The sequence below is a fragment of the Ambystoma mexicanum genome, chromosome 5q (genome assembly GCF_040938575.1).
Source record: "Ambystoma mexicanum isolate Mex_15411 chromosome 5q, UKY_AmexF1_1, whole genome shotgun sequence".
Taxonomy (NCBI): domain Eukaryota; kingdom Metazoa; phylum Chordata; class Amphibia; order Caudata; family Ambystomatidae; genus Ambystoma; species Ambystoma mexicanum.
In genome coordinates this window covers 657,993,883-658,021,022 of record NC_090933.1, presented here as the reverse complement: position 1 = coordinate 658,021,022, position 27,140 = coordinate 657,993,883, and positions in this window count along the sequence as shown.

Genomic DNA, 27,140 nt, shown 5'->3' with positions numbered 1-27,140 from the left:
GCGGATGAGTGCCTAGAGAGGATGAGTGCCTACAGTGGGCGAGGGGGTAGATCGGGCGAGGGGGTAGAGCGGATGAGCGCATGGAGCGGATGAGCTCATGGAGTAGATGAGCGCGTGGAGCCGTTGAGTGCGTAGAGCTGACAAGACTGCAAAATGAATGAGGCATGGAGCATGGAACAGATAAGAGTGAGGTGCGGATGCAGGTTGTGGTGCGGATATAGGTTGTGTGAGTGGATAATAGAATGGAGCGTATGTAGAGTGTTGTGCTGATTTAGGGTGTTGAACCTATATAGGGCGTGATCGGGATGACCAGATGTAGGGTGATGAGCGGATGTAGGGTGCGCTGGTATTGAGCCAATGTAAGGTGCGGAACAGATGTAGATTATGGTGCAGGTGCGGAGCGGGTGTCCAGCAAACGGGTGATATATGTGAGGGATGGAATGATTTGAGTGCATGGAACGTTTGAAAGAGCGTGGCAGTGAACTTTTTTTTTTGAGTGTTTGAAACGGTCTTAATGCATGAAACAGCCTGAGTACATGGAACGGATTGAGTACATGGTACTATTAGAGTGGGTCTAATAAACCAGCATATCACATCTCCATGCTTTCTCTCTTCTTTACACCACCACTCAACTAGAACACAGCGATACTATGACACCATTCGGTATAGCTGTTCTCATACCATCATCTGCCTCATACTCCCCATCACCCTAATTAAACATTGCTGGTTATACACCTTCCAACCTAGGCATTCTCCTCAGGCTTAACACAGCCAGAATCTGTCTGGATAAGAACCTGCAGAACAAACAAATACTCTTGATCTCTCAACCACCACATCTACCGCTAGAAAGCAGCTATCACACGAATGCCACACCAGCTGCACACATATCCGGTGCTCAAACGCACCGTTTGACTCTCTCTATTCTCTCCATTGACTTGAACTTCGGTTCCCGAGGGCGCTCAACCTACCAGTGCCTTGAGACCATACCAACGGTACATAAGGCGCTATATAAATGCAAAATAACATAACATAACATAACGAGGTAACGAGTGCCCAGAGTACGGGATGCCGTGTGATTGTGCTGCATTCCGTATGCCACTCTAAGTTATTTAATATACAGTTATTAACTCTCGCAATGGTATTTATTTTTCCAACTTCTGAAGCCTAAAAGTAGATAGAAGCAACCTGCAGATGAACTGCTGTGCTGCTAAATATCAGTTACCAGTTTATTGGTATCCACTACAAAGTGTAATTTGCTATCTGACTTTGAGAACACTCAGGCATGTAATTGCTAATTTTACTATAGCTCGTAAGAAAGCTATAGCTGGTAAGATAGCTCAGGGGTTGAGCGCTCGCTTAGGCCACGTGTGTGTGATTTGCAGGTTGCAGGTTCGAATTTGGGCTAGGCCAACTCAGCCTTTCGTCCTTCTGAGGTATATAAATGAATACCAACACAGGTTGGGTTATATTGTATGTATTTGTCTTCTATATAAAGCGCTTACGTGATTTATAATAACACATCATTGTCATTTGGCCTTAGTCGTCTGCTTGTATTCACATGTAAAAAAAACGAGGGGCATCTGGCTATTCCCTGATCTCTCCAGGTAAATAAAACTGTATAAAGTCAATTGATTAGAGCAACCCCGACTGTACACAAGGACACACAACCAATTGATAAGTATACTGTGTATTACATATAAGCGAAATCATTGCCACAGGTAAATGAACCCAGCACATTCCCAGCAAAGAATCATATAGTAACATACAAAACATTAATGCATTATTTGACCGTCTGGTGAGTAACAGCGTACATCCCCTTAGACATACGGAGGCCGATTCATAGAATTCCTCACAAAAGTGTCGCACGCGGCTGGCGCACAGCGTGCCCGTGCGAATGTCTGCGCCAGCCGCGTGCAATAAAATCAATTTCCGTGCACAGCGTATTCATGGATTCTCGCCTCCAAAAGCAGACGTGGCGCAGAGTGGTGCAGAGACCCTGCAGCAGCGCCAGCTACGCCCCCAAGAACGCCCTTGCGCAAGGAAAAGCCAACAAGATCGCAAAACCATTGCAAAGGGCCGTGCCAACCCTGTACCAGTTTACCGGACTGGCAAACAGCAAACGCAAAGCAGGGAACGCGTATTACGGGTTTCGGGAACACGCGTGCGCTAGAAGTCTCACACGCGATCTGGCCTGGGGGAGCGTGTGCGTGTATTTCAGGGGTGCGCGAGAAGTTCCACACGCGATCGGGCCTGGGGGAGCGTGTGCGTGTATTTCAGAGGTGCGCGAGAAGTTCCACACGCGATCAGGCCTGGGGGAGCGTGTGCGTGTATTTCAGGGGTGCGCGAGAAGTTCCACACACGATTGGCCTGGGCGGGTGTAGTTCAGAGGTGCGCGAGAAGTTCCACACGCGATCGGGCCTGGGGGAGCGTGTGCGTGTATTTCAGGGGTGCGCGAGAAGTTCCACACGCGATTGGCCTGGGCGCGTGTAGTTCAGAGGTGCGCGAGAAGTTCCACACGCGATCGGGCCTGGGGGAGCGTGCTTGTATTTCAGGGGTGCGCGAGAAGTTCCACACGCGATCGGGCTTGGGGGAGCGTGTGCGTGTATTTCAGAGGTGCGCGAGAAGTTCCACACGTGATCGTGCCTGGGTGAGCGAGGTACGTGTATTTCAGGGGTGCGCGAGAAGTTCCACACGCGATCGGGCCTGGCGGAGCGGGGTACGTGTATTTCAGGGGCTCGCGGGTGGGTTTACACGCGATCGGGCCTGGGGGAGCGGGGTACATGTGTTTCAGGGGTGCGTGAGAAGTTCCACAAGCGATCGGGCCTGGGGGAGCGGGGTACGTGTATTTCAGGGGCTCGCGGGTGGTTTTACACGCGATCGGGCCTTGAGGAGTGGGGTACGTGTATTTCAGGGGTGCGCGAGAAGTTCCACACGCGATCGGGCCTGGGGGAGCGTGTGCGTGTATTTCAGGGGTGCGCAAGAAGGTCCACACGCGATCGGGCCTGGGGGAACGTGTGCGTGTATACAGGGGTGCGCGAGAAGTTCCACACGCGATTGGCCTGGGCACGTGTAGTTCAGAGGTGCGCGAGAAGTTCCACACGCGATCGGGACTGGGGGAGTGTGTGCGTGTATTTCAGGGGTGCGTGAGAAGTTCCACACGCGATTGGGCTGGGTGCGGGTATTCCAGGGCTGTGCGGGAAGTTTTACACGCTCGCCTACAACACGTATTCATGGAAACGAACGTGGCCAATCCGGAAACACGTACGCCAGCAGGAAGTAGGCATACGTCCACCCGCACAGCATAAAAGTGCACGCAAACAACAAACAAGCTCAGACGCCAGGATGAACATACCGTTCCTAGCAGCAGTGGCCGTGGGATACCGCAGGAGGAGGAGGAGGATAGTCCGGCCCAGAATTTTTACACCCAGAACCAGCCTTTTTGGGATGCCTGATGACCATGTGTATGGGAGGTACAGGTTTCCACCTCACATAATACTCGACCTGGTCAGTGAGTGGGAGGATGACCTCACATCAACCACCCTGTGCTCCCAAGCACTCAGCCCCCTGGAGAAGGTCCTCAATGTACTGCACTTCCTGGCCACTGGATCATTTCAGCGGACAAGTGCCATAGTGGGGGGGGGGTGTTACAGGCCACGCAGTTACGCTGCCTACACCAGGTCTTGGCCATCATCACTGCATGCCCATAAGTCTGCAGGCACATATACCTGCCCAGAACACCTCCAGAAAGGCAGGCTGTTGCCCAGGATTTCTACTAGGTGGCACAATTCCCCAAAGTGCTAGGTGCCATTGATTGCACCCATGTGGCTCTACGTCCCCCCAGGGCAACTGAGCACATCTATAGAAACCGCAAGCACTGGCATTCCATCAACGCCCAGGTAGTATGTGATGCCAAGGGAATCATCACCTCAGTATACGCCAACTATCCAGGCTCCACCCACGACAGTTTCATCTACAGAATGTCTACCCTAAACCGGGACATAGAAGCTGGGCGGCATGGCGATACATGGCTGCTCGGTGAGTATAAATGCCACTGCGCATGCATGCATGTCAGATACTGAGTAATGTCACAACCCCACTGATGATACCCATCACCACCTCCCCAAGGGACAGTGCCTACCCTCTCAGCACCCACATGATGACGCCAATTCGGAACCCCACCACGCCACCCCAGGTAAGATACAACACAGCCCACATTTCAACCCGGGGCATCGTGGAGCGCATATTCGGAGTGCTCAAGTCACGCTTCGCTCCCTTGACCGTTCTAGCGGGCAGCTGTTATACGCTCCCCCAGTAGTGTGCAGGATCATAGTGGCAGCATGTGTCCTGCACAACGTTGCAACACGCCGGGGCCTGGCCGTGGACATGGTGGTGCCCCCACATCCCCGACAACATGTATGCCCACTGCTCATGGGAGGGGAAAGGGCACGGGGTGAGGCAGCCCGTACGCAGCTCGTGGCTAATTACTTCACATAAAATCACACCCCTGTGGAGTGCACACAGCCCTGGCACATACCAGCTGACAATCAATGATGATTGTAACTGACAATTATGATGTGTCAATGGACAGTCAACTGTCACAACAATACCAGCCTGAGATTGTACATCTGGAAGTGTTCCATTGTGTGCTTCCCTACCTACACAAACACCACCAATGCTGTGTTCAAAAGACACAATTCTATGCTGCTAAAATCATTACCCCCTTGCAAGACACAACATGACAACAGTGCCATGTCACCCAACCCCTCCCCAGAACCGCCACCCAACTAACCATGGCATGACATGCTATGTGAGAGCAAACAAAGTCATCCCCCAAACATGACACGTGTCACAAAGTACAGTGTCCCTAATGGAAACTGGCCACACACAATATGCCCACATAAATGTAGAAACAACACACATGACCAAATACTTACCACAATAAAATCGGCATAGCATAAACATGACAGTACTAAGGCAAAGGATACGTAGTCTTACAACATGAGAATGCCAGCACATCCACCACCTCCAACTATACAGTGTTGTTGCCACGCACATCTGGAAGTCCACTGCTCACAACATGAGCTCCATCTACGAAGTGGACGGCCTTGTGAAGACATGAGGAATGAACCTGCAAATTAGGAGGGAGACATGGATGCACAAGCACACATCAATACACCATGCAGTGCACAATACAACAACAATATGCACTAGGAATGTATACACAGTATTGACTACAGACTGCCCACACAGCACATCGGAGTCCAACGTCACTGTGTAATTCACTGTCATTTGGGCACACCCTTTGCAAGTCCATGGAAACGGGAAGCAGGAGGGGTGTGTGTCTCACGAACCCAAGCATCTAACCCAAACTCAGGACAAGCCTGCATGTGCCCAGCCGGAATACAGTGGATGCCCACGGGAGCCATACAAGGCAACACACTGCAACAAAAAATCAAAAATCAAAAATTAAAAATGGCCATGTGTGGGCCAAGGGGTGTGGGGGAAGCCACCCAGGAGGTCCGAGGACAGGGCGCCCACCAACAGCCACCTGCGTGAATGTTGCGAAAAAAAAAAAACACCTCCATGGGTTTATGGCCTGCACGGCTACTAAATAGTGGGAGATTCACTGCTGGATTTGCTCTCCTCAACCTCTGCTGCTGCTGCCACAGGAGGTGGTGGTGCTATGGGAGGCAGCCCACGCAAAGCCCTAGTCTGGTCCTCCATGGCAGCAAGCATGCGAGTCTGGAAGGCCTCGTTCTGGAGGGATATGGTGCGGAGATCCCCATGCAACACCCGACGTGTTGCCCGGACCTCCGCCCGAGTTGCCTGCATCTCTGCTGAGAGCGTACGGGTGACGCGCTCCAGCAGCTGTTCCGTCCTGGTGACAGTGGAAGCCTCAAGGTCCACAAGAGTCTGCCTGAGGTGCCGGACCTCTCCTCTCAGGGCTTCCCTCTGTCCCTGGGTATCTATGGAAATTGATTCCCTCAGATTGTCCAGGGCCGCCTGTCTGTCCCTGTTGGACGCCAACATGTCCTCCCTGACTGATTGGCAAATGGAGTCTGTTGCCTGCTGTAGTAGCTCCATCTGTCTTTCTGGGGGGACAATGGAAGTGGCCACCCTCTCCATGGCTTGAGCAATCATTTCTGATGATGCTGCCTGTTGGTTGGCCATACCGTAAATGGATTTCTCCCATGCGGTATTGCCTGGTGGCGGACGGCCACCGCGTTGGCGGGCACCACACCTGTCTGGGGCAAGGCGAACTGCGCCTTGCTGTGTCGGTACTGCCTGAGGCTGCAGGACTGCATTTCCCCTCTGAACTGCTGGCCCAGGAACAGGATCAGATGTTGCGGAGTGTGGCTCTGCATCCGTAACCACCACAGGCGCACCTACCAACACTGACATCCCCATAGTGGGCTCTACCCCTGGTGCAGGTGGGTCGGACAGAACAGTATCCCTTCCATGAACACATACCTGCGAATCCACATAGGCCTCATCCGAATCAACACCTGAAAAGAGTTCTCGGGAGGTGCAGCCAGGGACACCCCTGGACAGTATGGCCTGCAGCAAGAGAGGGTTCTCCCCCACCACCAAACCACGTCCCCCACTGGTGCCTGGTCGTGCTTCAGATCCCTCCTGGCCCTGCACCATCTCCTCTCTCTCAACAGCATCAGGTGCGCCATCCTCTGCAAAAACATGAAAGACAAAAAAAGGAAACAGGCATTAGCACCATGGCACGCATGACTATAACCCTCCCATGCATGCACTGTCCATGAGTTCGAAGGGGAGGAAAATGTCAGACACTGATGACACCAAGATGGGAGAGCAACACATCAGCTGCATGCTGGCTAGCAGTGCCATCACACATTGGCCTGTGAGTGGCATGTCCAATACACATACATGACACATGCCATCACACAGATGGCATGTACCATAGGCATGTCATATATGTGACAATCGGGCAGAGTGATGCGCAGTAGAACCAGGTGAATTCCTACAATCAGCCTGAATGAACACAGCTAAATACCGAACAATGTTGTTGCAAGATGCCACTTCAAGGGCAACTGGCGCGATGTAGTGCAAAACACATACTGTGGCCAGAAGGGATACTGTAATACCCAAATCCCGGGGCGCCGAATGCATTGGATGAAGCACATGGGTGGCCCAAAACACTCAGGCACACACACCCTGACCTGGCACTCAACCAGAACCTCTCCCACAAACAACATACACATGGATCACACACACATGCATGTGCACTCACCGGACAATGCCTCGTAATCTGGCAGTTCTCCCACACCTTGGATCTGCTCCTCTGTGACGTAGGTCCCAGCAACATGCTCATGTAGAGTGAGTTCTATGTCCTCTTGTGGAGACCCACCTCCAGTCACCAGAGTTGCGGCATGACTTGAGGCCAGCTTTTTCTTTGCCATACGCTTAAGGTCGTTCCAGCGCTTGTAGCACTCAACAGCTGTGCGCCTCATAAACCCAAGGGCACTTATGCTGTCCGCGATGGACTGCCAGTGTGCCTGACGTCGAGCAGGTGTAATCCTACACCCTGAAGTGACCAACATTTCGGCGTCATGTTCGGACACATACTGCACAAGTGCATCCAGTTCGGCATCATTGAAGCTAGGCTTCCTTGGCGTGCCGGACCGTGTAGCCGTGTCGGGGTCATCAGCCTGTACTGGACGAGCACTCTTCCTCTTTCTTTTTGTGGGTGGTGGGGATCTGGAGTGCCCTACGCCGCTCTGGACACTAGAGGCAGGAGCACCGGTGGACTGTGTAGTAGTAGTGTGCGATGGCACACTGACCACATGACTTTCTGCAGGCATTAGCTGAAGTGTGATGATGGCAGTGGGAACCTCAGTCTGATGTACCGGGACCAACACTGTCCTTGATGGGGGAGTCAGAGCTGTGGTGGACGGAGCTGCCCCTGCAGCCTCCCCACCCCGCCTACTCGGGGCAGCAGATGACATGGCTGCCCCTGTACCACGTGGCCTGGTGACACTGGCTTGCACCGCCACCCGTGGCCTAGACTTGCGACCTGGAAGTCAGCCTGGGAGTCACCCTGTGCTAGGTCAGGTGCCACAACGGGCCGGTCCAACAAGGGCTGAGCAGGGATGGTGTCAGCCACGTTTCCCTCAACCATGGGGGGGGATGTGTGTCCATGACTGGTCCTCCACACGTGGGGTGCTAGGGGGAGTCTGCAAATCCTGGCCACGCCCCCTACCGTGCCCACCACGCCCACCTCTTGATGCTCGGCCACCTTTGCCACCCTTACCACTTGCTCGCCTCCCAGCCATGGCACTGATGGAGTTGTGCGTATGGGAGTTGCAGTGGACAATTGTCCTGGGCAATTGGGGGTCAAAGGGGTAGGGTACTAGATGGAATTCGTACCCAAGTGCTCTAGCAAGGCTGTATGGAACCCCTGGGGAAAGATGACGGGTCACGCAATGCACAGGCACCCCTAAAACAGAAAATGACGTGCATGCGACCCCTCGTAGACCACGTGCGTGGGAAAAGGAACCTGCACTACGCTGTGGCACCCAGAAACACAAAAATGAACGTATGCGTGTCACACGCAGCCTACAATGACCTCTGAAGGGGTATGCTACACACGGGGCTAGCACAGTTGGTAAATAAGTGCGCGACTCACCGTCTGCCTGGGAAAAGAGCGTGAAAAATACGCACGTGTGCGCGTTGGCAACACCCCCGCCAAAAGAAGAATTGTACACTGTCTGAGGAGACAGGACAAAAGGAGAAGTCAACGCTGTTTGAGGAAACAGGTCGAAGAGAAAATCAGAAAAATACTGACAGAGGTAACAGGGAGTACGAACTAGAAACGCTGTGAAGTAAATCGCGTTTGAACCGACAAGAAGTACAGATTTCACCCAATCGCTCTCCACGGGAAGCACGTACAAGGAAATGACGTACTACACGCACCTTTTAAACCGCACCACACGTCCAACATCACTTCCGCATATACGCACTGAGGCACTATCCTCCAATTACGCGGGCTGACACTCGGACGTGCAGTTTTTGGTCTTGTAACATTCCCCCGGGTACAGGGACACGCCCGCGCGTGTCACGTCACAGACACGCCTGCACTGTCAGGGCCTTTGGTCCAATGGAATCGTGTACACAGGCCAATCGTGTGTGGAACTTCTGGCGCACCTCTGGAATACACGCACACGCTCCCCCAGGCCCGATCGCGTGTGAAACTTCTCGCGCACCCCTGGAATACACGCGCCCAAGCCAATCGCGTGTGAAACTTCTTGCGCACCCCTGGAATACACGCGCCCAGGCCAATCGCGTGTGGAACTTCTCACGCACCCCTGGAATACAAGCACCCAGGCCAATCGCGTGTGGAACTTCTTGCGCACCCCTGAAATACACGCGCCCAGGCCAATCGCGTGTGAAACTTCTCGCGCACCTCTGAAATACACGCGCCCAGGCCAATCGCGCGTGAAACTTCTCGCACACCCCTGAAATACACGCGCCCAGGCCAATCGTGTGTGGAACGTCTCGCGCACCCCTGAAATACACGCGCCCAGGCAAATCGCGTGTGGAACTTCTCGCGCACCTCTGAAATACACGCGCCCAGGCCAATCGTGTGTGGAACTTCTCACGCACCCCTGAAATACACGCGCCCAGGCAAATCGCGTGTGGAACTTCTCGCGCACCTCTGAAATACACACGCCCAGGCCAATCGCGTGTGGAACTTCTCGCTCACCTCTGAAATACACGCGCCCAGGCCAATCGCGTGTGGAACTTCTCACGCACCCCTGAAATACACGCACACGATCCCCCAGGCCCGATCGCGTGTGGAACTTCTTGCGCACCCCTGAAATACACGCGCCCAGGCAAATCGTGTGTGGAACTTCTCGCGCACCTCTGAAATACACGCACACACTCCCCCAGGCCCGATCGCGTGTGGGCCTTCTCTGGCGCACATTTTTTTCATGCGCAGGGACGCTACCGCCTGCTTTCGTGTGGCGGACATGATTGGGCCTGTGCGCGTCTTTGGCCGTGCGCTGTTTTTCCCTATTCGATTCCATGAATACGTGTTGCAGGTGAGCGTGTGGGCATTCTGCGCACTTGCCTTCTGTACTTACCCCGTGACGCCCACATTTTCACAAGTTGTTCCCCATTCTGCGTGTGCCGACCCGTGTTATGCCTACTTTTGTTATGTGCGCCGCGCTATGTGCGAATTCGCTGTGGCCTTATCGCACAGCGTTCGATGACCTGTGCGCCAGCGTGCGCCACAGTGCGGCGCGCACTTTTTCAGCGCACATCCCACATTTTGCGCGTGCACGGGCTTCCATGAATTGATCTGCGATGTTTTCTGTGCGATAATCGCACTTGCACTGCGATTTTCGCTATTTCACTGTGAATCGCACGTTTTCGCATGCGTGCGCCGTTTTTTCAGCGCACATTATGTCCATGAATCGGCCTGTAAGAGGGGTTTGGTATTGGTGTTAAATTAAACATCAAATATTTGGTGCCCGGTGTGTGTGGCGGACACTCATTTTTTATGAAATAAGTTTCTCCTAGGGGTTATGTTGTTTAGTTGGCTCATGGTCTAGAGACAGGCTTACCCCATTTATGGATTGTGCTTTATTGGGAAGATCAGCTGGCAGTTCAGCGTGCTATTTTAATTACTTTGACTTACCTGAAAATATGAGACAAAGGCCTTCATTCCGAGTATGGTCATAGTCATGGCGCTATTTGCGCCATGACTGCCTCCCATACCGGTACCGACTCCGGTTTGGTACAATGGGGACTTTCCGGTCCATTCCGACCTTGGAGGGACCGGTAAATCCCCATTTACCAAACCATTCCCCATTCCCATTTGAGCCCCCATTTGTCTTTATTAGTGCAACTTAACCATAACGTCCCTTTAACAAAGTTTTTTCATTGAATTTCATAGGTTTTTATTAGTGCTACTTAACCATAACGTCCCTTTAACAAAGTTTTTTCATTGAATTTCATAGGTTTTTACCAGTGCATGCTATTTTGCTACAACTTACTAATATCATACTTACCCAATATAGCAATACTTGTGTCCAATTTCCAAAGTTTCACCTTAAAACTCTGCCATTTCCCACCATCTGGAATAATTTTTAACACTTCTATACACTTTGTGCAACTATTTCAACTAGTTTTGCATCTGTAGACGTCTACGAACATCTGAATTCATAGCGGTCCTTCTGGACAGTGCTATTCCTACTCATTATCCATTAACAATCCAGTACACAGTGATACCTTTAGCAAAATTGCTATTTATCTTATAATGGCATCAGCTAATGCCATCCCTCCTCCCCAAGACCCACCACCACTGCTGTAATCAAGGAGCATGAGAAACAGTGTCCCCTAACTTAGAAATAACTTACGCGCAACATTTTCCCTTGTCCACCTACCCCTCCATATTAGTGTTTGGATATTCTTCCCATTAAGTGGCACCAAAGTTATAAGCCATCCAAGAACTGCATTTCACCAACCCTGTAATGCTAACGTGTTTGCGAACTTTCACAGGACTGTTTGCAGACTTTCGCGGCAAAAAACACCTGTTTTTTTTGCTTCTTGCAGCCATATCCCATCCCATCCTCATCACCCCTCACCTCCCCAGAGATTATTTGATAAGTTTGACAAGTGGAATGCTGTGTTTTTTCATATGTTTTTACTGCGATGTCCGCGGACACTGTCTGCAAATCCAAGATGGTGGGCGTTTCCAAAAATCTGATGCACTTCACGCTCCCCACCATCCAATCAGTGAACATGACGCAAGCCGATTAGCCAATCAGGACACTGTCCGCGGACCAAACAGGGAAGTGTGTCCGCGGACCGGACATAGATATTACTAATTTTTTGTTACCTACTTTTTGGTCATTTAAAAAAAAACTACTGGACGGATTTTCACCAAATTTACAAAAGTACGCTTTCAGAACCAAGCCACTGCTCCTGTCACACATTTGGTGAAAATCCGTCCAGCGGTTTGGGCAGTAGGCATGAGCACATTTTTTTCCCCATTCAGTCTATGGGAACAAAAACATTTTGGGACCCCCGCTATAACTTTGCACCCCCTGGATCAAACCTCACCAAACTTTGCAAAAAAATTCAGAGTGGGCCATATAGTTTGTTGAGGATTCGTCCAGGGAGAGCGAAGTTATAAGCCGCCCAAAAAGTTCTCTTCCTATGGGATTAGCAACTTAACCATAACCACATGGCCACTACCATGGCCGTGTAATACCTATTGTTTCATAAACATATATTCCAGCTGTTAGTAAGATTTCAAATATTGCCGCTAATAATTTATAAGGATGTTGTTGCTGGTTGTTAGTAAAATGGGTTCAATGGAATGCATTATCTATTTCTGTAAGTTTTGAAGTACAACTTTGCACTTTTTGGAAATTTGTAGTGATGTTATTATTTATTGATTGTACAGACGAAATAAATATGTATTTTTATTTGCTGTACGAAAGGTTCTACTTTGAATTGCATTGTCAAAGTTACACCAACATAACAATTTGCTCTGTTATCATTAAGGAAACCTGGAGGACTCTTTTCAGATGTGTTGGGCTTAATAAACGTAATCAATTTGAAACAGTATTACTGTATTTAATTGTATGTGTTTGTTTAGTACTTATGTGTTGTACTTTTAAAAGTTAACTTTTACCTTTTGTTGTAAGTGTTTTAAGTTTCATTGGCATATCAATTGTTGATAAAGGGTGTGCATGCATTAAACATACGTTGTTATTGTATATTGTACATCAAATATGAGTTGTGGTTTTTCCTACATCATGTATATTAAAAATAACCGTTCACAGGTTTGCACTCTTGACAAAGCCACATAGCTCATTCCATCTGTAAACCACTTACATCCTATACCTACTAATCTGTATTTAAACTTAATTCTTGAGATATATGTATTGTTACTGAAAATGCTGGTGTTATTGGAAATTGTTTATGTATTACATAATTGTATTTTAAATGGTGGAAACAAACAGCACCAAGTTTTATTTCTTGAACGTGTTCAATACTATGAAATGTTATTGTAAGATATTCAATAAATAGGTTCCTGGCATGGTTTTTAGAACACACGATGAATCCCATAGCTCTATTAACTAAGCCTTCTACTTCACTAAAATCTCTTTTGAAAATGACTCTTCCATTTATATAAGCATTTAAACAACTATCAAGGCCATCTGTACTGTTTACTAGTATTTAATTGCACAATTTTTGTTAATTCAAACTGCTCTACTTTGTCTACAACTTGCAATGAAATTTATTCTGCAGTTACTTTCTTTCCATATAAAAGTTGAACTTGTCATTCTTGTAATTTAATTACAGACTATCTGCTACTTTCTACATCACTGATGACGTCACACGTGAAATACATTTTGATGAAAAGTCTCTACAAGGATTTGTGTTTATATTGTTGATAACAAGATGTCAGGAGTGATCGGGAGACCTATCATGAACTACTTAATCTATTAAAGAATGTACTCATCTAATATCATTCTATTGGAGTGTTGTTGTTACTACAGAAACCTAATCATATATAATCAGAGGCAATGACTGCAGCATGCACCATAGAAGTACACTATTTATAATATTGTAATTTTGGATAGTACAATAATGAATGCTCCCTTATCAGAGTTTTGAATAATGTTAAACATGTAATAACTAGCTAACAATTTAAGACTTACAGCACTTGTGCTGGTACAAACAATACATATGAAGCACCACAATGCATACACATCAGAGGCTCATACAGGAGAAACTAAAGTAAGGAAGAAAGAAACTGCATCATCAGAAAATGGTAATGACATTAAAGTTTATCTTCATGTATACAAATGAATTGTGTGTTTGAGGCCTGCTCATTTCCCCTTGTATGTGCACCATGAGCTGAGACCAAACCCTAAGGAAAGTACTTAAAGAACATATGACAAGGTTAACATCTATATATATAGCACCTTTTTTAATGTTATTATTCTGACTGCCAGTGAAGAAAACCACCTGGCCTATATATGTCAAGGAACAAAAACAAGTGGCCCAGATATGTGATGTCATCAGTGATGTCATCAATGACATTTGTGATGTCATCTTTGATGTCCTGGGTGTTAGTCTTAGCAGTGCACGGTGGTGGCGCGAGTTATGGTTGCTTAGCTTAGCATAACTGGTGAATTTCAGGGGTTTTTCTGTTTTACTTGGAACCATAACGTCCGTTTCACAAAGTTTTTTCTTTGACTTTCATAGGTTTTTATTAGTACAACTTAACTTAAATTTATTTATTTATTTACTTTTTTTATTTATTTATTTTTAAGCGCTCACACAGCCCGCAGGCATCGAGGCGCTGTTACAGGAATCGTTTTTTGTTTATTTAGTTGCGTAATAGTTTTTTTTGGTCTTATTTGCGTATTTATAACGCGCTTAAACACCCCAAGGTTTCTAAGCGCGGACACGGGTATCGAACCTGTGTTGCTTTGTGTCATCTTGCTTCCAAGGCGCACACGTTGCCGCTGAGCGATCCTCCCGGGAAATGTCCCTTTAACAAAGTTTTACCCGACAATCAACATTTGTGATGTCATCTTTGATGTCCTGGGTGTTAGTCTTAGCAGTGCACGGTGTTGGCGCGAGTTATGGTTGCTTAGCTTACCATAACTGGCAAATTTCAGGGTTTTTTTGGTTTTACTTGGAACCATAATGTCCCTTTAACAAAGTTTTTTCACTGAATTTCATAGGTTTTAGTAGCGCAACTTAACCATAACATCCCCTTAACAAAGTTTTTTCATTGAATTTCATAGGGTTTCATTAGTGCAATTTAACTATAACATACCCTTAACAAAATGTTTTCATTGAATTTCATAGGTTTTTATGAGTCAACTTAACCATAACGTCCCTTTAACAAAGTTTTTTCATTGTATTTCATAGGTTTTTATTAGTGCAACTTAACCATAACGTCCCCTTAACAAAGTTTTTTCATTGAATTTCATAGGTTTTTATTAGTGCAACTTAACCATAAACCATAACCAACTATGACATCTGACTTCATTGCAGACCTTCCGGACAGTGCCACATGACCATATGCTGGCCTGCGGCATGATGACGTGTCCGAGAACCCGTCCGCACTTCCCGATAAGATCTGTGCTTGGCGGACAGTTCAGAACTGCATTTTCTACTGATCTAGGAACTTTCAACTTCAAAATTTCCCTTGCACAGCTCCAACACCTATTTCTGCTCATCCATTAAAAACCTAGTAAACAGTACATACTTTTAGCAAAACTGCTTTTATCTTAAAATGGAATCAGCTAATGCCATTCCTCCTCCCCAAGAGATTCCATCACTGCTATAATTAAGGAACATGAGAAACACTGCCCCCTACCTTAGAAATAACACACACACAACATTTTCCCCTGTCCACCTGCCCCTCCATATTAGTGTTTGGTGCTTCTTCTCTCATTTCCCTCCCCACCTTTCGTTCTAAGCTCTCCTGCCAAAAAAAAAATGCATCCAAAAAAAATAAAAGAAATGTTCCTTTAGGAACCATCTTTCACAGTTAAAAAACAGAACTAAAAAAAAAAATGTATCGACTCCATCTACTCTATATTTCTCAGTAAAGTACATAGACTCAATAAGATTTTCCAACATTTCCATTTTCATTTTGTGTTATGCTAATGGCAATATTGTGGCGTTTATCCCCCTTTCCAGGGATGGAATGGTGGATACCAGCCTGGCAGCCCAAGTTATCAGCCCAAGCGAAGTGAGGGTGGATAACGAAGTCTACGGACCATTATCCTCCCATTGCAGCCCCTGTAATGGGGGATGAAGGCCATTAGCACCCTCGGTTCCCAAATTGGGAACCTGGGGTGCTAAAAAAAAGGATTTGTCTTCCTACCCCGGGACGCCGCCGGCAGTGTCCCAGTGTAGGAAGAAAAATCCTTTTCCAAGATGGCCACCATGGCAGCTTGCAGTAGGCGAAAAGAGAACTCTATGACCATATAACCACGAGCAAATTTTTCTTCCCTTTGAAACCTATCCCAATTTCGAATAACTTTACCACAAAGCCAGTCGCAGGTGGACAAGGCCACTTTAACCCCCTGTGTTGTCCCTCATGGTCATTGCCAATAGCCTGATTGTCCGGATCATGACCTTATTCCATGATGCGGACAATTGGGCCACTGCCCATGGTCAAACGCTACACCTCAGTCACTCAGTCACCAAAGGTAAATCACTATTTTTTGTACCTACATTATGCCACTTGGCAAAAAACAAAATCCATTCAGACTTTTCAAGAAACACTTATATCTAGATCTGTAATCTTTTTGCAAACCTTTGTGTAGATTTGGCAAATGCCACCTCATTTATAAGCCTTTGCATTATTTTGGGACCCCCCCTCTAATTCTGCCCCCTCATGACAGAATCCCACTAAACTCCCAGCATACTCACTCAGAATCAGGTCAGAAACATACATGCAATATTTCATGCAGTTCCATTAAGCGGCGCCAAAGTTATAAGCAATCCAAGAACTGCATTTCACCAACCCTGTAATGCTGAGGTGTTTGCAGACTTTTCAGGACTGTTCGCGAATATCCAAACTGTTCGCGGACCTTTGCGGCAAAAACACCCGTTTTTATTGTTTCTTGCAGCCATATCCCATCCCATCCTCATCACCCCTCACTTCCCCAGAGATTATTTGCCAAGTTTGACAAGTGCAATGTTGTGTTTTTTAATATGTTTTTACCGCGATGTCCGCAGACACTGGCCACTGTCCGTGAATCCAAGATGGTGGGCATTTCCAAAAATCTGACGCTCTTCCCGCTCTTCACCATCCAATCAGCGAACATGTTGCATGTCCGCGGACATGGTGCAAGCCGATTAACCAATCGGTGTCCTGTCCGCAGAGAGAACAGGGAAGTGTGTCCGCGGAGCGGACATAGTGTGGGATGTATTGACCCACTCTGCTATTCTATGTGGCATCACCCTGCCAGTTATAGGGATAGAAACAGCAACAATGTCAGAAAAACCCTTGTGCGCGCCAAAAACCCACAAAAAACCTACAACAACCGTGTGCCTCAGCACACAAAAAGAGTGATGCACAACCTGCCACCCATGGTGCATGTGCAGTGGAATAGAGCACATCCCGCAGAAATGTGCCAGTGGGTCCCATGACCAGCAAACACAGTGTACAGAGAAAAGCAGCATTTTGCAAATGAAACCCAAAAATGTGCATACAAATGACATTTGTTTTGTTCCCAAAAACTCCAAAATGCCTATAACACAACACTTTTCAACATTCACAATCTTGCCTGGTGCTAAAAGTCATGTATCTAATGACGCATTCTAAACATACAAAGTCCTGATCCTGATATGAAGAGCAAAACATTCATCAGAAAACTGGAGTGTCTGAAAACTGACAGCCATGCCAAAATCTGGGTGCAGTACCCTGGGCCGCCTGAATGACAGCTGTCAGAGGAGAACTGAGGAAGCTTCAATTTGACCTAAAACTAAAAGTATGCTGAATTAGCAAACCTACACAGGATTGTTGCCAAAAGGGAATACAGATTTTAGTTGTGTTTTTGATTCCACAGATTTTAAGGCCAAAAAGAACTGTATTTGTATGTGATGCAACAGATGTCGTTTTTGATAAATTTAAAAGTTAATTAGTTTGGCTGAAGCTGAAAAACTGGAATAGCAGGTTTTTCTCACAGAAGGAAAGCCTTCCCTCAGCAGGAACTCACGGGGAGGTGTTAATTGCGGGGTTTGAACAGAATCTGATCCAAAGGTCAAAGCAACAATGACCATCCTCCAACCCAGGACATTGAAGGTGTGAAAGGCTGTAAAACTGCTACAGCACAGGAAACACCTGGCTGACAGAAGCAAATTCCAAAGGAGGGGGCTACCACATGCTTCAAGGAGTGACAAAGACTGACCATTTGGTGTTAACAGGATATGTAATAGACATTTTAAGAAGGTGTATAACTTATTATCAAAAGGGGTGCACAAATCTGAAAATAGCAGATTAATTAACCTAATTTTTAGCACTAGCTTTGAAAACTTAGTACAACCGTGTAGCTTATTCCGAACAGGAATGGCAATAAATGTGGGTTTATGGGGTCTGTATTTCCGTTACAATTGTGAAACGTTATACACTCATTCCTATGTAAAACACGCACATTTGTGGAAACCTGCATAAAAATTGAAAAGTGTGTTCATAGCGAAAAAGCAAAAGTCTGTAGAAAGGGTAGACATGATCCCACAGCTACGGGGTTTTGAGGAATAGCTGCTATGTAAAATATGCAATCTGTGTATGTGATTTTATAGAGGTTGCACATGTGTAAATATGTATTTTGCCAAAATTAGACTTTGTGTTCCAGTGGCTCGGGGTGGATTCTCAGTATTATAAAATTATACCATAAAGATGACACTCTGTTTCATTCCTCCTATCAAGGCAGAGAGTACACTCTGACCCAATCACCTTTCAAAGGAGCAAGCTTAGCTAAGCCGGCCCCTACACCCCTTTGTGATGTCATTTTTAGGCATAAATAGAGACAGCTGACAGCACACAAGGACTCGCTGATCCAGCCACCTTCCTGATTCTGACGAAGCACTCTGATCCAGCTTTCTACATCCAGCTTTAAATATTCTTCCAGATCCAGATGCCAAATCCCTTGCCAGCAATAGAGACTATTGATTTCCAGCAAGGCCCCAATCCTAAAATGTATTCTCTCCACTCAGTAAAGCGATGTATGGGTGAGAAGGCCTTTTGTACCCAGAAATTCTCTGGCTTGCCACCACTAGGCTTGCCTGAGGAACTCGCCATCCAGCTGATCCAAATACCCACAGACTAGGAGAGCAGATCCTGTGCCAATCCGGCGACCGGCCCAGATGATCCAGTCCCGTGCCTGAGGTGCTGCCTTTCTTAGACCACACCCACTCCATGACCAGAGTTGACGGTCCCATTTAAAAACTTATCCAGTGACTATAAATAGGAAGAATTGTGTCCCATGGTATAATTGCATAGTCTTGTCCCTATCCAACCCATCCTATCTTTCAGTTAGAACCAGTATTGTTAGGAGTATTTTTGCCTTGTCTTATCCCAAACCCATCCTATCTTTCCTTCAGAACCAGTATTGTTAGAATTATTCTTGTGCTGCCCCTTTTCTCATCTGAAGAAGTCAGGTTTCCTTATCAGGTGGTCACCCTGATCCAGTGACTGTAATCCCTGTGTGGTATTCACTTCTTCATAGTCATCCCCTAGTGTAAGCAAACTCATTTGTCATTTTTAAAAGTGCATTTCTGTTTTCGATTCTCGCGCCTATTTTGCAAAAACAACCTTTACTATTAACTCTGTAACTACTTCAGTTTTTGTGATAGAAATAGAATGTCAACTCCTACTTGCAGTCAACATCCATATCAACTATCCATAGCACCCAAAACCGCAATGCGATTCTCCCGTTATCATGAATATCGCGCAATGAAAATTTTGCCGTGATTTAAAAAATCTGAAAGTTTTACACGTGTAAAATAGCTCTAAACTGCTTCCGACTTGGACCTTAAGATTTCATTTGTTTTCTGCTGACCAAATCATTGCTTTTGCTTGTGTGCAACTATCCAAAGCGGCTCCCATAAGGATTTATAACAATTTCAGCAATTTTGATCATATTTGGTGTTTTTTCCCAGTCCATTCTAAAGTCAATCTTGAAAGCCAGTCAGACGGCTGAAAGTCAATTCTGTTTTTCTCTTCTGTTTGCTGGGGGAAAGTGGGACTGATATTCTGTTTGATTTGTGCCATTCCTGAGTACCTGCTCTCTCCTCCTATCTCTTCACATTGCCTATTGGGGTGTTGAGGGGTGTTGTAGGGGGAACCGCTAACCACAGTGCTATCTGATCTGAAGCAACACAAAAGTATTACTTTCTGTGCTGCATTTGTTTTGCTTATTACCTATTCCTAGTGCACTAAAGATATTATTCAGTGTTCTGTCACCCCATTGGTGATTGTTGTGTACCTATTAAAACATATTGGCCCTCATTACGACCCTGGCGGAAAGCAACTGACCTGACCGCCATAGCGTAAATAGCGTTTCCGCCATGGCACGACAGAGTAAAGTGCGGCTAATTCTGACCCATCGGGCACGAGCAGTACGCCTTGGCGGAAGTGCAAAGTCCGCGATGGCGGAAATGTCCCCAAAACGCCCCTTACCGCCGTCGTACGGCAACCTAGGTGCAATTCCGCCACCGGACATAGCGGTCACCGTAAAGAGCGGCAATCGGAAAATACGGTGACCGTAAATATACGGAAACGGAAGCAAAAACATGGTCCCGGAACGGGAAACAGCACGCCGTACACCTATAAAATCAGAACATTCACACAACCATTAAAAATACTACCCTGAGAGACATCCCAACCCGTCATCCACCCTAGTGAAACCAAAACAATGGGAAAAGTAGCGAAAAAAGCGTGCGACCGCAAGCGGCAGGTCCACTTCTCACGTGAGGAACTCACGGTGCTCACAGAGACCCTCCAGGAGAATGCTGCCGTCGTCTTCTCGACGCAAATGACCAGGACGGCACTTGCGAACAAGAAGGCCATATGGGCCCTGGTGGCACAGCGGGTAAGTGCGGTGGGGACCGCACCCCGCAACCCACAGCAATGCAGAAAGCGATGGGACGACTTGCGGATACGCGTACGGAGCATACTATCCGCCAACCGTAACATTGCCACAGCTACCGGGGGAGGATCGGAATCACCCATCAAGCTGACCCCCTGGGAAGAAATCTGTGCCTCCACCATTGGAATGGAGACCATAGAGGGAGTCGGAGGGATGGAGAAAGGAGTGCAGACATCCGAAGAATCAGGTAGGTGGCCCAAATAAAACTATGCTAAAACCACAATGTCCAATCATGTGAAGTACCATGTGTCCACATAGTGCAACAGAAACACATGTCCAGGAGAACGTCCACTTACATTGGCCTGATAGCGGACATTAAAAGTCAAATTAAATAAATAAATAATTAAAATTCCGAAAAACACCCTCTACACGTGCAGCAGGCACCCCCTAACTGCAGGCTGCAATACAACTGCACCCTCAATCCACACAAAAATGAAACCACCTCCAAGGCACAGACCCATTAATAACGCTCGCCCTCCTTTACTCCACCACAGGGTCCGATTCAAACGACGAGCTCCAGGACACCCCTACCAGCACACCTGCAAAGAGGGCCAAGACCAACGGCCAAAGACCCTCCACCTCAGCTGCACGCATCAAGACACGGCAGCAGCACAAATCAAGTGGCAGCACACAGGAGGGGACTTCAACAGGCACCCCAGCAGCCAGCATGGCCACAACACCACCACCATCACAGGCCCCCCCAATGGATGCCACAGAAGGCACTGCTTCTGGTGGCAGCAGCACCATAGGTGACACTGCATTAATGGCAGCATGCTCCGACACAGAAAACGGTGATGTCGATGTACGATCCATCCATGACCTGTCTCAATCCCCCTGTTTGTTTCATCCCGTACAACATGAGGATACCACGCAGGGGCACTCACAAGACGACGACTGGCCATCCCCCACAAGCCCTGTGTCAAGGCAACATGAGGTGATCAGCCCCTCTGTGACACCACCGCAAATGTCCATGGCCCAGCAGAGGCAACAGTCCCTCGACCAGGTGATCGTGCAACAGCAGCAACTGGCCACGCTCCTCAAGGACCATGCTGATGAATGTGGGGGTACCAAGGCAGCCATAGAAACATGTACAGAGACACTAAGGGCAGAAATGGAGAGAAGCACCGAGAGCCTGAGAGTACAAATGGAGAGAAGCACCGAGAGCCTGAGAGTACAAATGGAGAGAAGCACCGAGAGCCTGAGGGGGGAACTGCATGCGACGTCCATAGACGTATGTGCTGAACTTGCCGCTGTGCGCCGTGTGCTCACTGAGCTCTCACAAACCCTTAGGGACATGCATGGACGTCAGCAGGCAGAGACACCATCCGTTGCAAGTTCCGTCCAGGGCAGCCCCCAACGTAGATCTGGGAGGAACCTGCGCTCCACAGGCAGGGGTGCCCCTGATACCCGGAGAGGGGGCTTGCAATAGCGTCTGCCCACTGACAATGAGCATCCTTGGACACTGGTGTTCGGGGGGGAGGTAGGAGGGTGGAGGGGGTGTGTTGGGCTTACTTGGGTGGCGGGTCGATGGGGTGTGTAACACAATTTCACATATGCTCTAAACATTTCACAATCATCCAATGAGATGTGTGGACATTGATCTTTGTGTATGAGGCCATCATAGGCGTACAGTCCATATTGTGCATGTTCCAGAAACACACAGTGCCACAACTCCCGTGTCCATGTATCAACCACCAGGCGTGAGTGCTAGAAGCATGAATCTATGATAATCTGACGAATTTCACGGCCCTCCTGTGCCTCGCGGACTCCTTGAGGTTCTGCCACATCCCCACCCACATCATGACCATATTCTGGTGCTTGCAGTTCTGCGTCAGGGGGCATGGGCACATTTCTACGTATGCACATGTTGTGTAGCATGACACATGCCATGACCATCTTAGCAACCTTCTCATGGCGGTACAGGAGTGCCCCGCCAGACCTGCTGAGGCAGCGGAAACGACCTTTCAGTAGGCCGAATGCCTGTTCTATGACTACACGGGTACGTGAGTGGGCATGGTTGTAGTCCTCCTCATGCTGGTCCTGTGGGTTCCGGAGTGGTGTAAGGAGCCATCTCTTCAGTGGATACCCGGCATCACCTGTATGTGGACAATAAAGGATGTTTGAGGAATGACATTGCTACGTAAGCACCCCCCCCCTTCCTGCCAGGTCATTGCCGCATCACATACCCCACATTATCATGCATGAAATGAGACTCACCGAGTAGCCAGGATCTGTTCCCTGCATGTCGCTCCATGTAGCGTGGTATTGTAGAGTTCCGTAAGACCATGGAATCATGGGTTGATCCAGGAAATCGGGCACAACAATGTGTAATGATCCTGTTTGAGTCACACACCATTTGTACATTAAGAGAATGATATTGTTTTCGGTTGCGGTACTGGGCCTCCATGGCATGTGGGACAACCAATTCCACATGGGTGCAGTCGATGGCACCAATGCAACCCGGTATGCCGGCAAGTGCATGGAATCCCACTTTTGTGTTCGTAATTTCCTGCTCCGAGCGTGGTAGAGAGATGTAGTCGTCTGCGTGCTTCAGGAGGGCATCGAGCACTTGCAATAGTGTCCGTGACAACAGTGGCTGTGAAATGCCATGCAACTGTCTGACTGTGTGCTGGTAGGTGCCTGTGGCCAGGAAGTGGAGTACAGACACCACCTTCAGTAGGGGTGGGATGGCGGTTGGGCTATCTATCATGCTGACAAGGTCAGCGTGTGTCATGTCCACAATGGCGGTTATGGTGTCCCGGTCCAAACGGTAGAGGGTGTGGATCTGCTCATCAGTGAGGTTGAACGGATGTGCTCGGAGGCGTGGGATTGCGGGCTGCCTGCGTGGTGGTAGTGGCTGTGCTGGTGGGCCTTGCTGGCCCTGCCTTGCCCTCCTCCTCCTCCTGCGTCTCCTCTGTGCGGCCGGTTGTTGTAGTAGTTGGTGTTCGTCTTCTTCTTGAAGTTGGAGTACTTGCAGTGCTATCAGGTCCCCCAGGGCCAACATCGCAAGTCCTGCCGGTAGCATTTTGGAGTGGGTGTGGTTGTGGGAGGGGGTTGGGTGTGCAATTTATGTGTTTCCAAGCTGTATAGCCTCCACCTGTGGTGATTCATTCCACCTGTGCAAGCTGCAATCCCCTTTGGGCGAGCACGTCCCGCACACAACGCTGCAAATCGACGCATGGCATCTTGCTATTACAATCATGTATTTCATCCCGATGGCAGTGAGATATTGCTTCATATGTTAATTCTGCTATGCTCCCATTGTTTCACATACTATCTTTGCAGTCGGGAACAAACTTGTGAAGGGTCCGTGGAATGTAGTACTCGATTAACGGTGGACCCTCATGCAGCGCTGTACCGCGGTTCACCGACGGGCGGGGCGTCCCATTTGTGAGTGTAGCCAGTTGCCATTTTCACACACTGCCGCACTAAATGGATGGATTTGTGATTTCAAGCGGTCACAGATGCCTTTTCGACGTGATGTTGCAAATGAGGAATTCGAAGGACAGCGCTTTCGGTTTCCAGCTAGCGGCGAGGAGACGCCCACAGGTCTGACTGCAGATAGAAAGTTCTATTGTTTAATGTCCTTGGGACAGGGGCCATGCCGAGAATGCAATGATTGATATGAATAGTATGGGATGCGCAATAGCGTAGTGGAGGATAAGGCAGGACGTTCCCAAATACATGTTACTTCACAACACTAGAATTCCGGCCTGGAGCACAGTGGATTTTGCAGACTGCATTAAGCACAGATTCAATGGAAATTTCTAATGTTATGTGAGTAAATAATCAGGCGTTTTTATACCGGGATGAGGGAATGATGTATGGATGCATGGACAGATGATTTAATAGAGAGTCTGCCATGTACATGGCTTTTTGGAATCTATCAACTTCCTCTGCGCTATGTGATGCAGGGCTGCCATAGTGGGACCATCGTCTATCTGCCCTTGTTGAACCCTCCCTGTCTCGACGCGCCTTCAAACACTTGTGTCTATGCACGTTACTAATCCCATCTAATGGATTCTGTTTTAACGGACGCATGCACACAAACACTCATTTGTAATAGTGTTTTCACCTCGATTTATATAGTTATGATTCGCAAGTGATTATTGGGTGCGAATAATCCTTTTGAGTGGGCTAGCATGCATATGGCTGTGGATTTAGTGTGATCTTTGAAGTGAGTAATTCAAATGGAGTTCAGATGCCCATACTATTCTTTTTCGTTTCATTTGGGTGACAGGTATCTCCTCCCCTTTTGCCGCTGCCATCTGTATGCCACTCCTGCAGATGGCTTTTACTCCCGACACCTGCTGCTTCGTGTTAATCAGTGGAGCACCATTACGATCTTATGGGACGATCGCCAATGGCCCACATGCCCTTACGCAGTACTAGTGGCTAGGAGCAACATTTCGAGCTTTCAGCTGGACTAGTGCCTACCTAATGGGACGGCCCTGCGGTTCTAGGTGCTTCCATGTTGCCTTTTTGAACGTGGATGTAGCCCCTGTGTACCATGGAGGAACAGGGCGTCACACAAGAAGAAGCTGGTCATTTATTGCGGATGCAGCCCACAATTATGAGATATGATTTGGAGTTCATGACCTAATAGCTGTATGGCCCGGGTGATTTTGTTGTGCATTAAATTTTGATTATGATATTGACCTTGTAACGTTATTCTTTGCAAGTAATGTAGCATATTCCTATTTGTGGAGCGATGTATTGTGAGGAGATCTGCTTTGGGTTCGGCCTTCTGAGCATAGTTGCCTGGTACTGTACTGGGCGCGTTTGCCTACGAAGGCCAGTAAGGTCAGGGATAGGGGCTGCCATTATGACTGTTTTAATGATGTCATGCTCATGGGAGGGGGATTGGTTTTTGTGTAACAGATGCCGGTCAGCCAGGTGGATTGGTGGAATGATGTGATTTTCAGAATATGGCTGGTCACAGGTGCCTGTGTTTGCGTGCGTTTCTTGGAGGGAGACTGAGGTCATGTCCATTGGAATGGCTTCTGTATTCGTGCCATCTGTGCCCTGCTGCTCCCATTGGCCCCTCTTGAGATGTGCCTGGCTGCTCAGTCACTCTGCCAACTTGTGTGGTACCTGCTTATGCTGCTGGTTGGTTTGTTTACTGGCAGGAGTACAGGGCTGGTGCAGTCTCACTCAGGATACTGCTTTGTATGTTGCCTTGCACTGGTGTCAAGCGATGGGGGGCCTGTTTTTGTTTGTCTCAGTTTTCAGTTCATGTTGCTGTACTTGGAGCTTCACATGCCTGTGCTGCATCAGTACGGCAATGGTGCCATGGCTAATATGGATGGCCACTCACAAGGCACTTGGAGCCCCTACATTCATTTGTTCGTTGGCATGCATGGGTGACTTGTACATTTCACTGGTTGCATTGTTTGACTTCATTGCACCTACGAGGAGTTGTGCAATGTGGCCAGGGAGTGGTGTACAGGCACTCAGTAACGCCTTTTACGGATGGTTTGCGATGCCGTACTTATCACCATGGCGGAATGGTACTTGCACCCAAGAATAAAGTTATAAGGTATACCATTATAAGCCAACATGGATTTTATATAGTGCAGTGGTTTTGGGCAGGACGTACCCTTTTGGGTGCATGGCTGAAGGCTGTAGGCCACACACCGAAGAGTGTAGACCCTGCCCACAAACACTGCAGGACATCACTTTCATACATCACAGCCATACATTCAATTATGTATCTGGTAGGTGTGACCAGGGCCTACAGTCCTGAGTACGAATTGAGTACATGGTCCACTTACAATGTTTCATTGTATGGGTGTGTTAATTATGTATAAGCGACCATGGATGTAATATGCTCTGCTGGTTGTGGCCAGGGCCTAGAGTCTTGGGTACATGACCGTAGGCTGTAGGCCGTAGGCCATACTTCCAAGACTCTAGGCCCTGTCCACAACCACTGCTGCATGTCGCAGCAATGGATACACCTGTAGTATTGCTTATGGATCAGGTGGTTGTGCAGAGTGTGTAGAGAGTTGGGTGCATTGCTGAAGGCCATGCATACAACAACAAATTTGTAAACACTAAACTTATAAGCTACTGCACACCCATACATAGCAATATCTATGGACAAACAAAGAAGACTCTATACTAAGGCCTCATCCACTGTAGCATACCACAACTATAGATACACCCGTAGTATCACCCATCACTCAGGTGGCTGTAGGGAGGGTGTAGTGTAGTGACCTGCATTGGTTGTAGCTCCTGCATGGTAGATTATACCTATTGTTGTAAAGGTTTTCTTTCCAAGTGACACTTGACCGTGTGTGAATGCACTCAGGTTGCAGTTGTTTTTATTTATTTCTTTTCTTTGACTGTTTCCTTCTTCTTTCTGATTAATGTTATCTTTGTTGCTTTGCTGCCGATTTTTAACAACAGTTAGATACCTGTTGGCGTATTCTAACTGTGCATTTGTGGTTACGGATCTGTGATATTCAT